We start from the raw sequence: 22,144 nt of genomic DNA, 5'->3' as shown, positions 1-22,144 counted from the left end.
TTCGAGTCAGGATGATTAAGAATTGTGATTCTGGTTGCATGGAGATGGCCTAGAAAACGTATTTCAAAATATTGATTCTTATGAAACAATTTTTTTTTTTTTTAATACTGATCTTCCAAAAATTAGAATCTTTTTAGATGTTTTTTTTTTTTTTTATCCTCCCCTACCGCCGACCATCTGACTAACCTGCCCGTTCAGTGTTCTGGGCTTCAGCCTAAAATGTCCACCTGGAGACAAATGTCCTCACAGTAGAGACGTTAGTACACACACACACACACACACACACACACACACACACACACACACACACACACACACACACACACACACACACACACACACACACACACTCTCGAATCAATACTGCTCCCTATCTGAGCTAATCAATTCCCATTCTCGCCCCCTCAATAAGGCCGTCCACGCTGCCTTCTGATCATCAATAGCCTAATCGATGACTTCGCTCCTTAATCCCGAATTAACATCGATCGCGGCTACACACACACGCACACACACACACACACACACACACACACACACACACACACACACACACACACACACACACACACACACACACTCACACAAAATGTTATGATTAACGGTTATTTCTAATGGTGGTGACGATGCTGGTAGTATGAGCCGAGAGGCGCGTGAGTCAACACACACACGGAGCGCTTGCAAGCAGAAACGGTGCAAAGACAGACGATTCAAAACTAACGATAAAGGTGGAGCTATAATCACCGACGCGCCCCTTTGCGTTCTTGCAAACAAAGCCAGCTAGCGGCTACTGTCCTTCTGTCGTGTTTCAGCTCCTTCGTAAATCACTAATCACCGTCGCCGTGGCGACCAATAATGTTTCTTTCAAGTATCATCCCTGCAGGGTGAGGAATAGCTAAACAATAGCTCACCGCTAACAGCAAACTAGCGCTCCTCAATGTTAAGTTAAAGTTACCAATAATTTAATTGAAATGACCAAAACAATTATTCCCGGGCGCGGCCACCGCTGCTGCTCACTGCTCCCCTCACCTCCCAGGGGGTGATCAAGGGTGATGGGTGAAATGCAGAGAATAATTTCGCCACACCTCGTGTGTGCGTGTGACAATGTAAACAAATGGGTGGATCTACACAGATATTCATTGTAACGATGATACGACACTGATTACATTGATATTTTTTTTATCATATTTTCTGCAAAAATAAAGCCAATAAATGACATCCCTTTTTATTAAAAAAAATATCGAAATATATTTCGGTATCGGTACCAAGATGTTGATATCGGGACAACCCGAGTACCAGTTTGTCCTGCACAACGGGATGCTACAAGTAGCCTATTAGCTCGTCACCGTAGCGACTTCCAGTACCAGCCCTTCCACGCCACTTAAAGCTGCGATATGTCATCCTCACGCCTCTCAATAGTGTCGCTAACTCGGACATCTCCGCTGTAACCACGGTGACCCCCAGACCACCCGCTCCAGTGTGGTGGGTCAACCTCGTTGCACTTAAAGCAATAGTGTGTAATAGTCTGACCCTGACATTACCTCGTTAGAACACCCGCCAAAAAGCACAATCGCAATAATAGCGGCGCTTAAAGCCGCAGTACGTAATAAGAGATGTCGTCATTTGGCCGGGAATTAACTCAAAAAATCTCTCTGACTGTTATTTCTTGAACATGTAAACCTTAGGCTTAGGCCAGGCTGATTAGAAAACATAAGTAAATATAAACACAGCTACACACAATAAAAAAATAAAAATAAAAAAAGAATAGTAAATATGTTTTTTACTAAACTATCAATACAATTAAAGTGCAAATAAAAATACAGCTTCACCACTTTAGTCATATTTTTGGCGCTTAAGAAACTTCTCTGTGACTTCAGCTCCAGATTGATCCTGTTTGTTGTTGTCATTACTGCCACAAGTGGTGGCAAAGTGCATTACAACTCGCTAAATATAGCTACAAATACGTACCCCTACTCACTAAATATAGTTACAAATATGTACTTCTACTTGCTAAATATAGCTACAAATATGTACCCCTACTCAATAAATATAGTTACAAATATGTACCTCTACTTGCTAAATATAGCTACAAATATGTACTTCTACTTGCTAAATATAGCTACAAATATGTACTTTTACTCACTAAATATAGCTACAAATATGTACCTCTACTCACTAAATATAGCAACAAATATGTACCTCTACTCACTAAATATAGCAACAAATATGTACCCCTACTCGCTAAATATAGCTACAAATATGTACTTTTACTCACTAAATATAGCTACAAATATGTACCTCTACTCACTAAATATAGCAACAAATATGTACCTCTACTCACTAAATATAGCAACAAATATGTACTTCTACTCACTAAATATAGCTACAAATATGTACCCCTACTCGCTAAATATAGCTACAAATATGTACCCCTACTTGCTAAATATAGCTACAAATATGTACTTCTACTTGCTAAATATAGCTACAAATATGTACCCCTACTCGCTAAATATAGCTACAAATATGTACCCCTACTCACTAAATATAGCTACAAATATGTATTTCTACTCACTATATATAGCTACAAATATGTACGTCTACTCACTAAATATAGCTACAAATATGTACCTCTACTCACTAAATATAGCTACAAATATGTACTTCTACTCACTAAATATAGCTACAAATATGTACCCCTACTCGCTAAATATAGCTACAAATATGTACCCCTACTCACTAAATATAGCTACAAATATGTACCCCTACTTGCTTAATATAGTTACAAATATGTACCCCTACTCATAAATATAGCTACAAATATGTATTTCTACTCACTATATATAGCTACAAATATGTACGTCTACTCACTAAATATAGCTACAAATATGTACCTCTACTCACTAAATATAGCTACAAATATGTACTTCTACTCACTAAATATAGTTACAAATATGTACCTCTACTCACTAAATATAGCTACAAATATGTACCTCTACTCACTAAATATAGCTACAAATATGTACTTCTACTCACTAAATATAGCTACAAATATGTACCCCTACTCGCTAAATATAGCTACAAATATGTACTTCTACTTGCTAAATATAGCTACAAATATGTACCCCTACTCGCTAAATATAGCTACAAATATGTACCCCTACTCACTAAATATAGCTACAAATATGTACCCCTACTTGCTTAATATAGTTACAAATATGTACCCCTACTCATAAATATAGCTACAAATATGTATTTCTACTCACTATATATAGCTACAAATATGTACGTCTACTCACTAAATATAGCTACAAATATGTACGTCTACTCACTAAATATAGCTACAAATATGTACCTCTACTCACTAAATATAGCTACAAATATGTACTTCTACTCACTAAATATAGTTACAAATATGTACCTCTACTCACTAAATATAGCTACAAATATGTACCTCTACTCACTAAATATAGCTACAAATATGTACTTCTACTCACTAAATATAGCTACAAATATGTACCTCTACTCACTAAATATAGCTACAAATATGTACTTCTACTCACTAAATATAGCTACAAATATGTACTCCTACTCACTAAATATAGCTACAAATATGTACGTCTACTCACTAAATATAGCTACAAATATGTACCTCTACTCACTAAATATAGCTACAAATATGTACTTTTACTCACTAAATATAGCTACAAACATGTACCCATACTCACTAAATATAGCTACAAATATGTACCCCTACTCACTAAATATAGCTACAAATATGTACCTCTACTCGCTAAATATAGCTACAAAGATTTGTACCCTTACTCATTAAAGTGTTGTACAGTATTCGGTACTGACGATACTGCAAAAAGCAGGTATTAAAGTATTAGTTGTGCATTTTCATCGACTTGGTATCGAAGTATCGATACTTTACGCGACATTATCATTCAGCCAAGATTTTGACTGAGGTGCAATGCTGTGACTCTCCTGTTGTGTCGGGGAAGCCCGGGATTAAAAGTGGGGTGTTTGCTTCCAGGTCCACACCTAAATGGACTTCCAGACCACACCAGAAGGGACTTGGGATCAGGAGCAGACCGAGGCGTCAGGGTGGTGTTCCAGGACCGCAGGTCAGCGCCACTCATTCCACACCTCACACTCCCGTCTGATTCCTCTCATAATCAAGACGATTATTACATGTCTTCATTGAGGGAAAGGGACAAAGTGTGGACGAGAGCGAGAGAGACAGGTTGAAGAATGTGTCACGAGGGCAAAAAGGTAGAAGTCCCCCTTGTGTTCCCTCCCCCCCCCTCTCAGTCTAGGAGGGAACAGAAGCCGGTCTTGTGCAGGCTGGACTTGTGTGTCAGATTAAATCTGGTGTCCCCGGGGAGACCGAGGACCTCCATCTCTGAGTGCAGCCCTCCGGGGAGGAGCAGCAGCTTTTAGGTAAGACGGGGGAGAAAATGAAAGTGCAGATGTTGTGCTGCAGCGAAGGCCAACAGCTCCCTCTGTTGTCGCGCGCGGAATGACTCCTCCGCCTTTGCCTCCGCCTCCGCCTCCGCCTCGCCCTCCTCTCCCTCACCGGAACCTCTCGCTCTCTCCCGGTGAGGAGCGGCAGCTGGCGCCCGTTGAAATATAAATACGGCGATCACGGCGTTATAAATGAAGCGCTCGTCCTCCTCAAAGCTCACGCGGCCACTTTCAAGTGGCTCCAGTGGGCGGGGCTTGGAGGAAGCGCACTAGACGCCATCTTTGAACGAGTCTTCAGCTGCGCCGCTTTCGCAGTGGAAAGTACCAAGTGTCAGCGGAGAAGACCTCAAAGAGGAGAGGGAGGGGCTGGAGCTTGGGGGGATGGGGGGGGGGGGGGGTGTCTAATTGCTGGATTTGGGTATGGCCCCGTGCAAAAGTGAGAGCCAGTGTCCTCTGTAGTGGACATTTCTCTGTGGCCGATTTCATCTTACGTATTTCACACCTTGGCGCGTGTCCACTACAGAGGACGCTAGCTCCACAATGTCCACTGTAGAGGACACATACTCCACAAATGTCCACTGTAGAGGACACATACTCCACAAATGTCCACTGTAGAGGACAAATTCTCCACAAATGTCCACTGTAGAGGACAAATTCTCCACAAATGTCCACTGTAGAGGAAAAATTGTCCACAAATGTCCACTGTAAAGGACACATACTTCACAAATATCCACTATAAAGGACAAGGGCTACACAAATGTCCACTGTAGAGGACAAATTCTCCACAAATGTCCACTGTAGAGGACAAATTCTCCACAAATGTCCACTGTAAAGGACACATACTTCACAAATATCCACTATAAAGGACAAGGGCTACACAAATGTCCACTGTATAGGACACCAGCTACACAAATGTCCGCTATAAAGGACACTGTCTACACAAATGTAGAGGACACAGGCTACACAAATGTCCACTGTAGAGGACACATACTCCACAAATGTCCACTGTAGAGGACAAATTCTCCACAAATGTCCACTGTAGAAGACACATACTTCACAAATATCCACTATAAAGGACAAGAGCTACACAAATGTCCACTGTAGAGGACACCGGCTACACAAATGTCCACTGTATAGGACACCGGCTACACAAATGTCCGCTATAGAGGACACTGTCTACACAAATGTAGAGGACACAGGCTACACAAATGTCCTCTGTAGAGGACACATACTCCACAAATGTCCACTGTAGAGGACACATACTCCACAAATGTCCACTATAGAGGGCACTGGCTTCACAAATGTCCACTGTAGAGGACACCGGGTGAACAACTGTCCACTGTAGAGGACACTGGGTAAACAAATGTCCACTATAGAGGACACAGGCTCCACAAATGTCAACTATAGAGGATGCTAGCTCCACAAATGTCCACTGTAGAGGACGCTAGCTCCACAAATGTCCACTGTAGAGGACACATACTCCACAAATGTCCACTGTAGAGGACAAATTCTCCACAAATGTCCACTGTAGAGGACACATACTCCACAAATGTCCACTGTAGAGGACAAATTCTCCACAAATGTCCACTGTAGAAGACACATACTTCACAAATATCCACTATAAAGGACAAGAGCTACACAAATGTCCACTGTAGAGGACACCGGCTACACAAATGTCCACTGTATAGGACACCGGCTACACAAATGTCCACTGTATAGGACACCGGCTACACAAATGTCCGCTATAGAGGACACTGTCTACACAAATGTAGAGGACACAGGCTACACAAATGTCCTCTGTAGAGGACACATACTCCACAAATGTCCACTGTAGAGGACACATACTCCACAAATGTCCACTATAGAGGGCACTGGCTTCACAAATGTCCACTGTAGAGGACACCGGGTGAACAACTGTCCACTGTAGAGGACACTGGGTACACAAATGTCCACTGTAGAGGACACAGGCTCCACAAATGTCAACTATAGAGGATGCTAGCTCCACAAATGTCCACTGTAGAGGACGCTAGCTCCACAAATGTCCACTGTAAAGGACACATACTCCACAAATGTCCACTATAGAGGACACATACTCCACAAATGTCCACTGTAGAGGACACATACTCCACAAATGTCCACTGTAGAGGACACATACTCCACAAATGTCCACTGTAGAGGACACATACTCCACAAATGTCCACTGTAGAGGACACATACTCCACAAATGTCCACTGTAGAGGACACACACTCCACAAATGTCCACTGTAGAGGACACATACTCCACAAATGTCCACTATAGAGGGCACTGGCTTCACAAATGTCCACTGTAGAGGACACCGGGTACACAACTGTCCACTGTAGAGGACACAGGCTACACACATGTCCACTATAAAGGACAAGGGCTACACAAATGTCCACTGTAGAGCACACGGCGACGTACATGTTGCCTGTAGAGAACACTAGCGAGACACTTTAAAGGACATTGTCTCAACAAATGTCCACTTCAAAGGACACGGTCCCCACAAATGTCCACTGTAGAGGACACAGAGTACACAAATGTCCACTGTAGAGGACACAGGCTACACAAATGTCCACTGTAGAGCACACTGGCTACACAAATGTCCGCTATAGAGGACATTGTCTCGACAAATGTCCACTTTAACGGACACGGTCCCCACAAATGTCCACTGTAGAGGACACAGAGTACACAAATGTCCACTGTAGAGGACACAGGCTACACAAATGTCCACTATAAAGGACCAGGGCTACACAAATGTCCACTGTAGAGCCCACTGGCTACACAAATGTCCGCTATAGAGGACATTGTCTCGACAAATGTCCACTTTAACGGACACGGTCCCCACAAATGTCCACTGTAGAGGACACAGAGTACACAAATGTCCACTGTAGAGGACACAGGCTACACAAATGTCCACTATAAAGGACCAGGGCTACACAATTGTCCACTGTAGAGCACACTGGTTACACAAATGTCCGCTATAGAGGACATTGTCTCGACAAATGTTCACTTTAACGGACACGGTCCCCACAAATGTCCACTGTAGAGGACACAGGCTACACAAATGTCCACTATAAAGGACCAGGGCTACACAAATGTCCACTGTAGAGCACACTGGCTTCACAAATGTCCGCTATAGAGGACATTGTCTCGACAAATGTCCACTTTAACGGACACGGTCCCCACAAATGTCCACTGTAGAGGACACAGGCTACACAAATGTCCACTATAAAGGACAAGAGCTACACAAATGTCCACTGTAGAGCACACTGGCTACACAAATGTCCGCTATAGAGGACATTGTCTCGACAAATGTCCACTTTAACGGACACGGTCCCCACAAATGTCCACTGTAGAGGACACAGGCTACACAAATGTCCACTGTAGAGGACACAGGCTACACAAATGTCCACTATAAAGGACAAGGGCTACACAAATGTCCACTGTAGAGGACACAGGCTACACAAATATCCACTATAAAGGACAAGGGCTACACAAATGTCCACTGTAGAGGACACAGGCTACACAAATGTCCACTATAAAGGACAAGGGCTACACAAATGTCCACTGTAGAGGACACAGGCTACACAAATGTCCACTATAAAGGACAAGGGCTACACAAATGTCCACTGTAGAGCACACCGGCGACGTACATGTTGCCTGTAGAGGACACAAATGTCCACTCCAGAGGACAATGGCCCTCCAGGAGGATCTATATTGGTATGGATTGAACAACACGATCAGAAAGTGCAGCTTCCCGAGATGAACATCCCTGCTAGAGGGAGCTCGCATAAAACCACAATGTGTGTGTGGATTTTGTCGCCAGCGAGCAGCAGCTTGCAGATTTGGGCGCATCACAACTGAATCCAAGCAGAAGCTGCGTTTAGTGCGGCGCGCTCGCAGACACACACACACACACAGACACACACACACACACGACATCAACAATGACTTCCAGCACAACAGAGCTTGGTGTTCAACCAACACAAGTGCCCCCCCCAAAAAAAACCCAAAAAACCTGTCTTTTCCCTCCTAAGGAAGAGGAGTCAAGCAGAGAGGAGAGCGAGGTCATGAAGTGATGAAATGTGCACGCAAGGAGGGAGAAAAGCCACGACTGCAACTTTGAAGAAGGCAAACATAAAAAGGAGCAAAACCACAAGCAGCTCACCAAAATAAAAGCCCGTGCCTAGTAATTACTCACAGCACCCCTCCTTTTTTCCTTTTTTTTTTCCTCCTTTTTTTTCCTTGAGGTAACCGCAGGAGTTTGACATGAAGTATTGTTGGCGAGATGCTTCCCTCAGGACGTCTACAGCTGCAGAAAGCATCTCCAGCGTGGAGGAGGAGACCCCCGTCCTCCATCTTTCGCCGCTTCACCCTGTGCAACAATTGCACCTTTCATCAAGAACCTCCCCAGAAGGGATGGTTCTGCTACGTTCCTCACCGGAGAACACTGGGGTGCACGAGACAAACGTCCACTGCAGAGGACACCGGTTCTCATGGAGGATATTGGGGAGGGGGGGAAAGTTGCACACACACACTCACTCACACACACTCACACACACTCACACACACACTCGCCTCTGCGAGACAATTAGGCTCCATCTGTCTCCTGATGTCATCCTCTCAATAGTCACCAAGGACCCAGGACCATTCCACACCACCAAGTGCTGCTTACCTCCAAGAGTCCAGGGCGCTCCACCAAAAAAAAATAAAAAAATCCTCCCGGTGAGAAAATAGCCAAAAGGAAAACACTAGCCAGGTGTGAGAAGATCCACAGTCCACAAGCAGAGAAGATCCAGTGGAGAGTCCAGGTGGTTGAGAGCAGAGGAGCGATGTCAGCGCAGCATCCTTCTCGCTCCTCCTGGCTGCCGTCTGGAGATGTTGCCGTCAATGACGAGTCCGTCCCCCCGACGAGAGAGAGGGAGAGAGAGAGGGAGGGAGGGGGCGTGAAAAGAGAGACAGAGGGAGGAGCAGAAGAGGGGAAGTTGGCTCTTCTCTGCACATTTAATCACCCCAGTCATGCAACTATACAAATATATATTTAGCATTCTATTATATAGTTCTATTTTCAACTATACATATATACATATTAATTATTCTATTATATTCATATATATTTATATTTTCAACTATACATATATATATTTATCAATCTACTATATTCATATATAGTTATATTTTCAACTATACAAATATACATATTATTGTAGTATATTAATATATAGTTATATTTTCAACTATACACATATAAATATTATTCTATTATATTCATATATAGTTATATTTTTAACTATACACATATACACAACATTCTATTATATGTATATATATATATATATATATATATATATATATATATATATATATATATATATATATATATATATATATATATATATATATATATATATATATATATATATATATATATATATATATATATATATATATAAAGGACAAGGGCTACACAAATGTCCACTGTAGAGGAGACATACTCCACAAATGTCCACTGTAGAGGACACGTACTTCACAAGTGTCCACTGTAGAGGACAAATACTCCACAAATGTCCACTGTAGAGGACACATACTTCACAAATGTCCACTGTAGAGGACAAATACTCCACGAATGTCCACTGTAGAGGACCCATACTCCACAAATGTCCACTGTAGAGGACACCGGCTACACAAATGTTTACTATAGAGGAGACATACTCCACAAATGTCCACTGTAGAGGACACGTACTTCAAAAATGTCCACTGTAGACGACAAATATTCCACAAATGTCCACTGTAGAGGACACATACTTCACAAATGTCCACTGTAGAGGACAAATACTCCACACATGTCCACTGTAGAGGACCCATACTCCACAAATGTCCACTGTAGAGGACACATACTTCACAAATGTCCACTATAAAGGACAAGGGCTACACAAATGTCCACTGTAGAGGACACCGGCTACACAAATGTTCACTATAGAGGACACATACTCCACAAATGTCCGCTGTAGAGGACACGTACTTCACAAATGTCCACTGTAGAGGACACATACTTCACAAATGTCCACTGTAGAGGACAAATACTCCACAAATGTCCACTGTAGAGGACACATACTATCCAAATGTCCACTGTAGAGGACACATACTTCACAAATGTCCACTGTAGAGGACAAATACTCCACACATGTCCACTGTAGAGGACTCATACTCCACAAATGTCCACTGTAGAGGACACATACTTCACAAATGTCCACTATAAAGGACAAGGGCTACACAAATGTCCACTGTAGAGGACACCGGCTACACAAATGTTCACTATAGAGGAGACATACTCCACAAATGTCCACTGTAGAGGACAAATACTCCACAAATGTCCACTGTAGAGGACACATACTCCACACATGTCCACTGTAGAGGACCCATACTCCACAAATGTCCACTGTAGAGGACACATACTTCACAAATGTCCACTATAAAGGACAAGGGCTACACAAATGTCCACTGTAGAGGACACCGGCTACACAAATGTTCACTATAGAGGAGACATACTCCACAAATGTCCACTGTAGAGGACACGTACTCCACAAATGTCCACTGTAGAGGACACATACTTCACAAATGTCCACTGTAGAGGACAAATACTCCACAAATGTCCACTGTAGAGGACCCATACTCCACAAATGTCCACTGTAGAGGACACATACTTCACAAATGTCCACTATAAAGGACAAGGGCTACACAAATGTCCACTGTAGAGGACACCGGCTACACAAATGTTCACTATAGAGGAGACATTCTCCACAAATGTCCACTGTAGAGGACACGTACTTCACAAATGTCCACTGTAGAGGACAAATACTCCACACATGTCCACTGTAGAGGACAAATACTCCACAAATGTCCACTGTAGAGGACACATACTCCACAAATGTCCACTGTAGAGGACACATACTCCACACATGTCCACTGTAGAGGACCCATACTCCACAAATGTCCACTGTAGAGGACACATACTTCACAAATGTCCACTGTAGAGGACAAATACTCCACACATGTCCACTGTAGAGGACCCATACTCCACAAATGTCCACTGTAGAGGACACATGCTTCACAAATGTCCACTATAAAGGACAAGGGCTACACAAATGTCCACTGTAGAGGACACCGGCTACACAAATGTTCACTATAGAGGAGACATACTCCACAAATGTCCACTGTAGAGGACAAATACTCCACAAATGTCCACTGTAGAGGACACATACTTCACAAATGTCCACTGTAGAGGACAAATACTCCACAAATGTCCACTGTAGAGGATCCATACTCCACAAATGTCCACTGTAGAGGACACATACTTCACAAATGTCCACTATAAAGGACACGGGCTACACAAATGTCCACTGTAGAGGACACCGGCTACACCAGAGGTCACCAACGCGGTGCCCGCGGGCACCAGGTAGCCCGTAAGGACCAGATGAGTAGCCCGCTGGCCTGTTCTAAAAATAGCTCAAATAGCAGCACTTACCAGTGAGCTGCCTCTATTTTTTAAATTGTATTTATTTACTAGCAAGCTGGTCTCGCTTTGCTCGACATTTTTAATTCTAAGAGAGACAAAACTCAAATAGAATTTGAAAATCCAAGAAAATATTTTAAAGACTTGGTCTTCACTTGTTTAAATAAATTCATTAATTTTTTTACTTTGCTTCTTATAACTTTCAGAAAGACAATTTTAGAGAAAAAATACAACCTTAAAAATGATTTTAGGATTTTTAAACACATATACCTTTTTACCTTTTAAATTCCTTCCTCTTCTTTCCTGACAATTTAAATCAATGTTAAAGTAAATTTTTTTTTTTTATTGTAAAGAATAAAAAATACATTTTAATTTAATTCTTCATTTTAGCTTCTGATTTTTCGACGAAGAATATTTGTGAAATATTTCTTCAAACTTATTATGATTAAAATTCAAAAAAAACTATTCTTGAAAATCTGTAGAATCAAATTTAAATCTTATTTCAAAGTCTTTTGAATTTCTTTTAAAATTTTTGTTCTGGAAAATCTAGAAGAAATAATGATTTGTCTTTGTTAGAAATATAGCTTGGTCCAATTTGTTATATATTCTAACAAAGTGCAGATTGGATTTTAACCTATTTAAAATATGTCATCAAAATTCTAAAATGAATCTTAATCAGGAAAAATTACTAATGATGTTCCATAAATTCTTTTTTTAAATTTTTTCAAAAAGATTTGAATTAGCTAGTTTTTCTCTTCTTTTTTTCGGTTGAATTTTGAATTTTAAAGTGTCGAAATTGAAGATAAACTATGTTTAAAAATTTAATTGTAATTTTTTTCGTGTTTTCTCCTCTTTTAAACCGTTCAATTAAGTGTAAATATCATTAATTATTAATAATAACATAGAGTTAAAGGTAAATTGAGCAAATTGGCTATTTCTGGCAATTTATTTAAGTGTGTATCAAACTGGTAGCCCTTCGCATTAATCAGTACCCAAGAAGTAGCCCTTGGTTTCAAAAAGGTTGGTGACCCCTGGGCTACACAAATGTCCACTTTAGAGGACACATACTCCACAAATGTCCACTGTAGAGGACACATATTCCACCAATGTCCACTGTAGAGGACACATACTCCATAAATGTCCACTGTAGAGGACACCGGCTACACAAATGTTCACTATAGAGGAGACATACTCCACACATGTCCACTGTAGAGGACACATACTGCACAAATGTCCACTGTAGAGGACACATATTCCACAAATGTCCACTGTAGAAGACACATACTCCACAAATGTCCTCTGTAGAGGACACATACTCCACAAATGTCCACTGTAGAGGACACATACTTCACAAATGTCCACTGTAGAGGACACATATTACACAAATGTCCACTGTAGAAGACACATACTCCACAAATGTCCACTGTAGAGGACAAATACTCCACAAAGGTCCACTGTAGAGGACACATACTCCACAAATGTCCACTGTAGAGGACACATACTTCACAAATGTCCACTATAAAGGACAAGGGCTACACACATGTCCACTGTAGAGGACACCGGCTACACAAATGTCCACTGTAGAGGACAAATACTCCACAAATGTCCACTGTAGAGGACACATATTCCACCAATGTCCACTGGAGAGGACACATACTCCATAAATGTCCACTGTAGAGGACACATACTCCACACATGTCCACTATAGAGGGCGCTGCCTCCACAAATGTCCACTGTAGAGCACACATACTTCACAAATGTCCACTATAAAGGACAAGGGCTACACAAATGTCCACTGTAGAGGACACCGGCTACACAAATGTCCACTGTAGAGGACACATATTCCACAAATGTCCACTGTAGAGGACACATAATCCACAAATGTCCACTGTAGAGGACAAATACTCCACAAATGTCCACTATAGAGGACACATAATCCACAAATGTCCACTGTAGAGGACACATACTCCACAAATGTCCACTATAGAGGAGACATACTCCACAAATGTCCACTATAGAGGAGACATACTCCACAAATGTCCACTGTAGAGGACACATACTTCACAAATGTCCACTATAAAGGACAAGGGCTACACAAATGTCCAATGTAGAGGACACCGGCTACACAAATGTCCACTGTAGAGGACACCAGCTACACAAATGTCCACTGTAGAGGACACATACTCCACAAATGTCCTCTATAGAGGACACATACTCCACACATGTCCACTATAAAGGGCGCTGGCTCCACAAATGTCCACTGTAGAGGACGCATACTCCACAAATGTCCTCAATAGAGGACACATACTCCACACATGTCCACTATAAAGGGCACTGGCTCCACAAATGTCCACTGTAGAGGACACATACTCCACAAATGTCCTCTATAGAGGACACATACTCCACACATGTCCACTATAAAGGGCGCTGGCTCCACAAATGTCCACTATAGAGGAGACATACTCCACAAATGTCTACTATAGAGGACACATACTCCACAAATGTCCATTGTAGAGGACACATACTCCACAAATGTCCTCTATAGAGGACACATACTCCACAAATGTCCACTGTAGAGGACACATACTCCACAAATGTCCACTATAGAGGAGACATACTCCACAAATGTCCACTATAGAGGAGACATACTCCACAAATGTCCACTGTAGAGGACACATACTTCACAAATGTCCACTATAAAGGACAAGGGCTACACAAATGTCCAATGTAGAGGACACCGGCTACACAAATGTCCACTGTAGAGGACACCGGCTACACAAATGTCCACTGTAGAGGACACATACTCCACAAATGTCCTCTATAGAGGACACATACTCCACACATGTCCACTATAAAGGGCGCTGGCTCCACAAATGTCCACTATAGAGGAGACATACTCCACAAATGTCCACTATAGAGGACACATACTCCACAAATGTCCACTGTAGAGGACACATAATCCACAAATGTCCATTGTAGAGGACACATACTCCACAAATGTCAACTATAGAGGACACATACTCCACAAATGTCCACTGTAGAGGACACATAATCCACAAATGTCCATTGTAGAGGACACATACTCCACAAATGTCCACTATAGAGGACACATACTCCACAAATGTCCACTGTAGAGGACACATACTCCACAAATGTCCACTATAGCGGAGACATACTCCACAAATGTCTACTATAGAGGACACATACTCCACAAATGTCCACTGTAGAGGACACATACTCCACAAATGTCCTCTATAGAGGACACATACTCCACAAATGTCCACTGTAGAGGACACATACTCCACAAATGTCCACTATAGAGGAGACATACTCCACAAATGTCCACTATAGAGGAGACATACTCCACAAATGTCCACTGTAGAGGACGCTTACTTCACAAATGTCCACTATAAAGGACAAGGGCTACACAAATGTCCAATGTAGAGGACACCGGCTACACAAATGTCCACTGTAGAGGACACCGGCTACACAAATGTCCACTGTAGAGGACGCATACTCCACAAATGTCCTCTATAGAGGACACATACTCCACACATGTCCACTATAAAGGGCGCTGGCTCCACAAATGTCCACTGTAGAGGACACATACTCCACAAATGTCCACTATAAAGGACGCTGGCTCCACAAATGTCCACTATAGAGGAGACATACTCCACAAATGTCTACTATAGAGGACACATACTCCACAAATGTCCACTGTAGAGGACACATACTCCACAAATGTCCTCTATAGAGGACACATACTCCACAAATGTCCACTGTAGAGGACAAGGGCTACACAAATGTCCAATGTAGAGGACACCGGCTACACAAATGTCCACTGTAGAGGACACCGGCTACACAAATGTCCACTGTAGAGGACACATACTCCACAAATATCCTCTATAGAGGACACATACTCCACACATGTCCACTATAAAGGGCGCTGGCTCCACAAATGTCCACTATAGAGGAGGCATACTCCACAAATGTCCACTATAGAGGACACATACTCCACAAATATCCACTGTAGAGGACACATAATCCACAAATGTCCACTGTAGAGGACACATACTCCACAAATGTCCTCTATAGGGGACACATACTCCACAAATGTCCACTGTAGAGGACACATACTCCACAAATGTCCTCTATAGAGGACACATACTCCACACATGTCCACTATAAAGGGCGCTGGCTCCACAAATGTCCACTATAGAGGAGACATACTCCACAAATGTCCACTGTAGAGGACACATACTCCACAAATGTCCTCTATAGAGGACACATAGTCCACACATGTCCACTATAAAGGGCGCTGGCTCCACAAATGTCCACTATAGAGGAGACATACTCCACACATGTCCACTGTAGAGGACACATACTTCACAAATGTCCACTATAAAGGACAAGGGCTACACAAATGTCCAATGTAGAGGACACCGGCTACACAAATGTCCACTGTAGAGGACACCTGCTACACAAATGTCCTCTATAGAGGACACATACTCCACAAATGTCCTCTATAGAGGACACATAGTCCACACATGTCCACTATAAAGGGCGCTGGCTCCAAAAATGTCCACTATAGAGGAGACATACTCCACACATGTCCACTGTAGAGGACACATACTTCACAAATGTCCACTATAAAGGACAAGGGCTACACAAATGTCCAATGTAGAGGACACCGGCTACACAAATGTCCACTGTAGAGGACACCTGCTACACAAATGTCCTCTATAGAGGACACATACTCCACACATGTCCACTATAAAGGGCGCTGGCTCCACAAATGTCCACTATAGAGGAGACATACTCCACAAATGTCCACTGTAGAGGACACATACTTCACAAATGTCCACTATAAAGGACAAGGGCTACACAAATGTCCAATGTAGAGGACACCGGCTACACAAATGTCCACTGTAGAGGACACCGGCTACACAAATGTCCACTGTACAGGACACCTTTTACACTAATGTCTGCTATAAAGGACAAGGGCTACACAAATGTCCACTATAAAGGACAAGGGCTACACAAATGTCCAATGTAGAGGACACCGGCTACACAAATGTCCACTGTAGAGGACACCGGCTACACAAATGTCCACTGTACAGGACACCTTTTACACAAATGTCCACTTTAAAGGACAAGGGCTACACACATGTCCACTATAAAGGACAAGGGCTACACAAATGGGCAGCACGGTGGCAGAGGGGTTAGTGCGTCTGCCTCACAATACGAAGGTCCTGGGTTCGATCCTGCGCTCGGGGTCTTTCTGTGTGGAGTTTGCATGTTCTCCCCGTGACTGCGTGGGTTCCCTCCGGGTACTCCGGCTTCCTCCCACCTCCAAAGACATGCACCTGGGGATAGGTTGATTGGCAACACTAAATGGTCCCTAGTGTGTGAATGTGAGTGTGAATGTTGTCTGTCTATCTGTGTTGGCCCTGCGATGAGGTGGCGACTTGTCCAGGGTGTACCCCGCCTTCCGCCCGATTGTAGCTGAGATAGGCTCCAGCACCCCCCGCGACCCCATAAGGGATAAGCGGTAGAAAATGGATGGATGGATGGGCTACACAAATGTAAAACACTTAGTTTTACACGGGAAAAACACAAAATATGCAATATTATACCCCCATTTTTTAAAGTGGAATAATCTACGTGAAGTAATTGGAGCCTTAAATACAAACGTAGGTCAATCATTTATAACAACATTGATTTTGATTCATTATTATTTTTTGAGCTCTGACATTTTTAAAGAAGAAAAAAAACAGCTGACATGACAGCTTTTTGTTGTTACATTTCACCTTATTCCACTTTTTTAATGATTATTTTCTTTAATATTATTTCTAGAATGTGCTTTGGACACCCCTGCCCTATGGAGACTGGACCTGGTGAGATATGCAGGGACTTTATGAAAAGTGACAATGTCTTTTATTTTGAAGTCCCGCTGTCACACAGAGCTCCCTGGTGCAGATTCCTGCATGGTGGTGTAAGAAGCGGAATAAAAACATCATCATAATGAGGCGCAACGCACATCCATCCTCATGCTCGTTACGACATCCAGCCGGCCCTTTATTACTTTGGATACCAGATGACATAATGAGATTAAAATAAAGGCCATGTTGTCAAATAGCATCAAGCGGCTGCTCCAACAACGCCACAACCATTTTTGCATTCTGTTTACTTTTTCAAGCGCGTCGGATACTTTTAGTAGTTATAGTTTTAGTTATTGCTACGGCGACACCTTTCTTGTCCTGGTAAATAAGAGCATGGTGGAGGACTTGGTCATTGGTCACAGTGCGCCCCCTAGTGGCGAGAAGGCTAACCTACAGGCGGTTTCTCGGTTACGTACGTGTCGGAAAAAATACGAAGCTTTTGTTTTGGCGTCTCTCGAGCGTGAGGCCGACTCTTCTGAAGGCAGTGCGTCAAAAAAAAAGGAAAGTAAAATGTTCAGAAAGTATACAAATCAATATTGGATGCACTTTTGCTTTTATTTTGAAAAAGTGAATCTTTTGATGTCCAGTTATGTGTTTAGGAACGAGCGCAAGATCGTGTCAAAAATCGTACAACTCGCTACGTGACTTATGCTAACTGTTAGCATGCTCACGTTGGCATGCTAAATTTCTTAGCTAATTTCACAGCCATAAACTTTAGAGTCATATAACTCGGAATGTGACTCATGCTATCTGTTAGCATGCTAGCATTAACATGCAACCTTTTTTTTTAGCTAATTTCACAGCCGTAAACCTCAGTCGTATAACTGTAACTGTTAGTCTGATAAAGTTAGCATGCTTAAGTTAGCATGCTAACTTTCTTAGCTAATTTCACAGCCATAAACTTTAGAGTCATATAACTCGGTATGTGACTCATGCTATCTGTTAGCATGCTAGCATTAACATACAACTTTTTTTTTTAGCTAATTTCGCAGCCGTAGATCTCAGTCGTATAACTGTAACTGTTAGCCTGATAAAACTAGCATGCTTACATTAGCATGCTAACTTTCTCAGCTAATGTCACAGCCCTAAACTTTAGAGTCATATAATTCGGAACGTGACTTATGCTATCTGTTAGCATGCTAGCATTAACATGCAAAAACATTTTTTAGCTAATTTCGCAGCCATAAATTTCAGTTGTATTACTGTAACTGTTACCCTGATTAAAGTAGCATGCTAACATTCTTAGCTAATTTCACAGCCATAAACTTTAGAGTCATATAACTTGGTGCGTGACTTATGCTATCTGTTAGCATGCTAGCATTAACATGCAACCTTTTTTTTTTAGCTAATTTCGCAGCCGTAAACCTCAGTCGTATAACTGTAACTGTTAGCCTGATAAAGTTAGCATGCTTACGTTAGCATGCTAACTTTCTTAGCTAATTTCACAGCCATAAACTTTAGAGTCATATAACTTGGTACGTGACTCATGCTATCTGTTAGCATGCTAGCATTAACATACAACATTTTTTTTTAGCTAATTTCGCAGCCGTAGATCTCAGTCGTATAACTGTAACTGTTAGCCTGATAAAACTAGCATGCTTACATTAGCATGCTAACTTTCTCAGCTAATGTCACAGCCCTAAACTTTAGAGTCATATAATTCGGAACGTGACTTATGCTATCTGTTAGCATGCTAGCATTAACATGCAACAACATTTTTTAGCTAATTTCGCAGCCATAAATTTCAGTTGTATTACTGTAACTGTTACCCTGATTAAAGTAGCATGCTAACATTCTTAGCTAATTTCACAGCCATAAACTTTAGAGTCATATAACTTGGTGCGTGACTTATACTATCTGTTAGCATGCTAGCATTAACATGCAAACTTTTTTTTTTTAGCTAATTTCGCAGCTGTAAATGTCAGTCATATAACTGTAACTGTTAGCCTGATAAAAGTAGCATGCTTATGTTAGCATGCTAACTTTCTTGGCTAATTTCACAGCCATAAACTTTAGAGTCATATAACTTGGTGCGTGACTTATGCTATCTGTTAGCATGCTAGCATTAACATGCAAACTTTTTTTTTTTTAGCTAATTTCGCAGCTGTAAATGTCAGTCGTATAACTGTAACTGTTAGCCTGATAAAAGTAGCATGCTTATGTTAGCATGCTAACTTTCTTGGCTCATTTCACAGCCATAAACTTTAGAGTCATATAACTTGGTGCGTGACTTATACTATCTGTTAGCATGCTAGCATTAACATGCAAACTTTTTTTTTTTAGCTAATTTCGCAGCTGTAAATGTCAGTCATATAACTGTAACTGTTAGCCTGATAAAAGTAGCATGCTTATGTTAGCATGCTAACTTTCTTAGCTAATTTCACAGCCATAAACTTTAGAGTCATATAACTTGGTGCGTGACTTATGCTATCTGTTAGCATGCTAGCATTAACATGCAAACTTTTTTTTTTTTAGCTAATTTCGCAGCTGTAAATGTCAGTCGTATAACTGTAACTGTTAGCCTGATAAAAGTAGCATGCTTATGTTAGCATGCTAACTTTCTTGGCTAATTTCACAGCCATAAACTTTAGAGTCGTATAACTTGGTACGTGACTTATGCTATCTGTTAGCATGCTAGCATTAACATGCAAACTTTTTTTTTTTAGCTAATTTCGCAGCCGTAAACCTCTGCTGTATAACTGTAACTGTTAGCCTGAGCCTGATAAAAGTAGCATGCTAACGTTAGCATGCTAATTTTTTTGGTGCTAATTTTCCAACCGTTTGCCCCAGACTCCTATAAATTGGTACTTCACATATGTTAGCTGTTAGCACGCTAACTGTTTTCTCAGCACATTTTCACAGAGTCAAACGACACATGCTAACGTTAGCATTTCAGTGTCATTTTCTAGTCATTTCCGAGCTCGTGCTCGTCATATTTTTGGTCCCGGGTGTTTTCTGCACGTCCTAAATCCCCCAAAGTGGTTCCCGTCCTCCTGTTTTTTTTTTTTTTTTTTTTTTTTTTCCAAGCGGACTTTAGCGCTCGCGCTCGCTGTCAATTTTCCGCTCCAAGCCGCGCGTCGGCGATGTGGAATTTGGCTAATGGCTTCGAAAAGGAAAACACACACATGCACGCCGTGTGTGTGTGTGTTGGCCGCCGTGTGCGCGCTGGAGTCCGCCCCGGTGATTACGTGCGGATCACGGCGCGGCCTTTTTTAAGAGGACGCCGTGTTTGTTTTAGCCCGAGCCCGGAGGATACCAGGGGCTTGCAGGGGATCAAACCCGCGGCCTATATGCTTTAATTGACTCTTCTTGTATTCCCTCCCTTTGTTCAACCCCCCATGCTGTGTCCTGCGTGATGGAGGGCAGCAGCGGCCAATCAGCAGGCTGGGATTATCACACGGTCCGCGGTAATTGAATTTCAGCTGTCGGCACGGTAACCAAACAGCGGGGATGTATCGGGAGAGGGGAGGGGAGCGTCTTCATGGCGCACATAGTCGGCCATCTTGCCGCTCAAACAGTCCATGAGGTTCGGTTTGGTTTAATAACGCCGAATGGTAGTGATCAAAGTTTATGACTCCAACATCAGGATGCAGCTGTAAAAGTGCGATTATCAGATACGTCAGAGACAGGGCAGTAAAACGGCGGATCAAACAAAACAGAAGCCGTCGCCATGGACACTTGCATGCCCTTGTGAAATTAGTTGTTTACACAGAAATATTTTATACATGTTTATTTACATACCTTATTTGTTTCCAAACGGTGGCTGTGACAAGGCAGTAAAACGGCGGATCAAACAAAACAGAAGCCATCGCCATGGACACTTGCAGGCCCTTGTGAAATTAGTTGTTTACACATAAATTTTTTATAAATGTTTATTTACATACCTTATTTGTTTCTAAACGGTGGCTGTGACAGGGCAGTAAAACGGCGGATCAAACAAAACAGAAGCCATCGCCATGGACACTTGCAGGCCCTTGTGAAATTAGTTGTTTACACAGAAATATTTTGTAAATGTTTATTTACATACCTTAATTGTGTCTAAACAGTGTCTGTAATAAGGCAGTAAAACAGCTGATCAAACAAAACAGAAGCCATCGCCATGGACACTTGCAGGCCCTTGTGAAATTAGTTGTTTACACATAAATATTTTGTAAATGTTTATTTACATACCTTAATTGTGTCTAAACGGTGTCTGTGACAAGGCAGTAA

General features: G+C 42.0%; 1 protein-coding gene and 1 long non-coding RNA gene across 3 annotated transcripts in view; one reads left to right on the top strand and one right to left on the bottom strand.

The window, feature by feature from the left end:
- cdh11 (cadherin 11, type 2, OB-cadherin (osteoblast)) overlaps window positions 1–9,352 on the bottom strand; it is a 242,862-nt gene extending 233,510 nt beyond the window's left edge. The window contains exon 1 of the mRNA XM_062059301.1: window positions 9,156–9,352. The gene's annotated coding sequence lies outside the window, so the exon portion shown is untranslated. The remainder of the gene's footprint in view (window positions 1–9,155) is intronic.
- The window catches only part of LOC133657683 (uncharacterized), a 185,800-nt gene extending 167,696 nt beyond the window's left edge, over window positions 1–18,104 (top strand). Inside the window, exons 3-5 of one of the 2 annotated variants that reach the window (XR_009827334.1) lie at window positions 4,031–4,121; window positions 17,850–17,890; window positions 17,958–18,104. This is a non-coding gene — a long non-coding RNA (uncharacterized LOC133657683). Of the gene's footprint in view, window positions 1–4,030; window positions 4,122–17,849 lie in introns of both variants that reach the window. The other variant, XR_009827333.1, reaches the window with a different exon arrangement.
- The last annotated feature ends 4,040 nt before the right edge of the window (window positions 18,105–22,144 follow it).

This window comes from Entelurus aequoreus, linkage group LG09 (genome assembly GCF_033978785.1).
Source record: "Entelurus aequoreus isolate RoL-2023_Sb linkage group LG09, RoL_Eaeq_v1.1, whole genome shotgun sequence".
Classification (NCBI taxonomy): domain Eukaryota; kingdom Metazoa; phylum Chordata; class Actinopteri; order Syngnathiformes; family Syngnathidae; genus Entelurus; species Entelurus aequoreus.
This window is presented reverse-complemented; position numbering and strand designations above follow the sequence as displayed.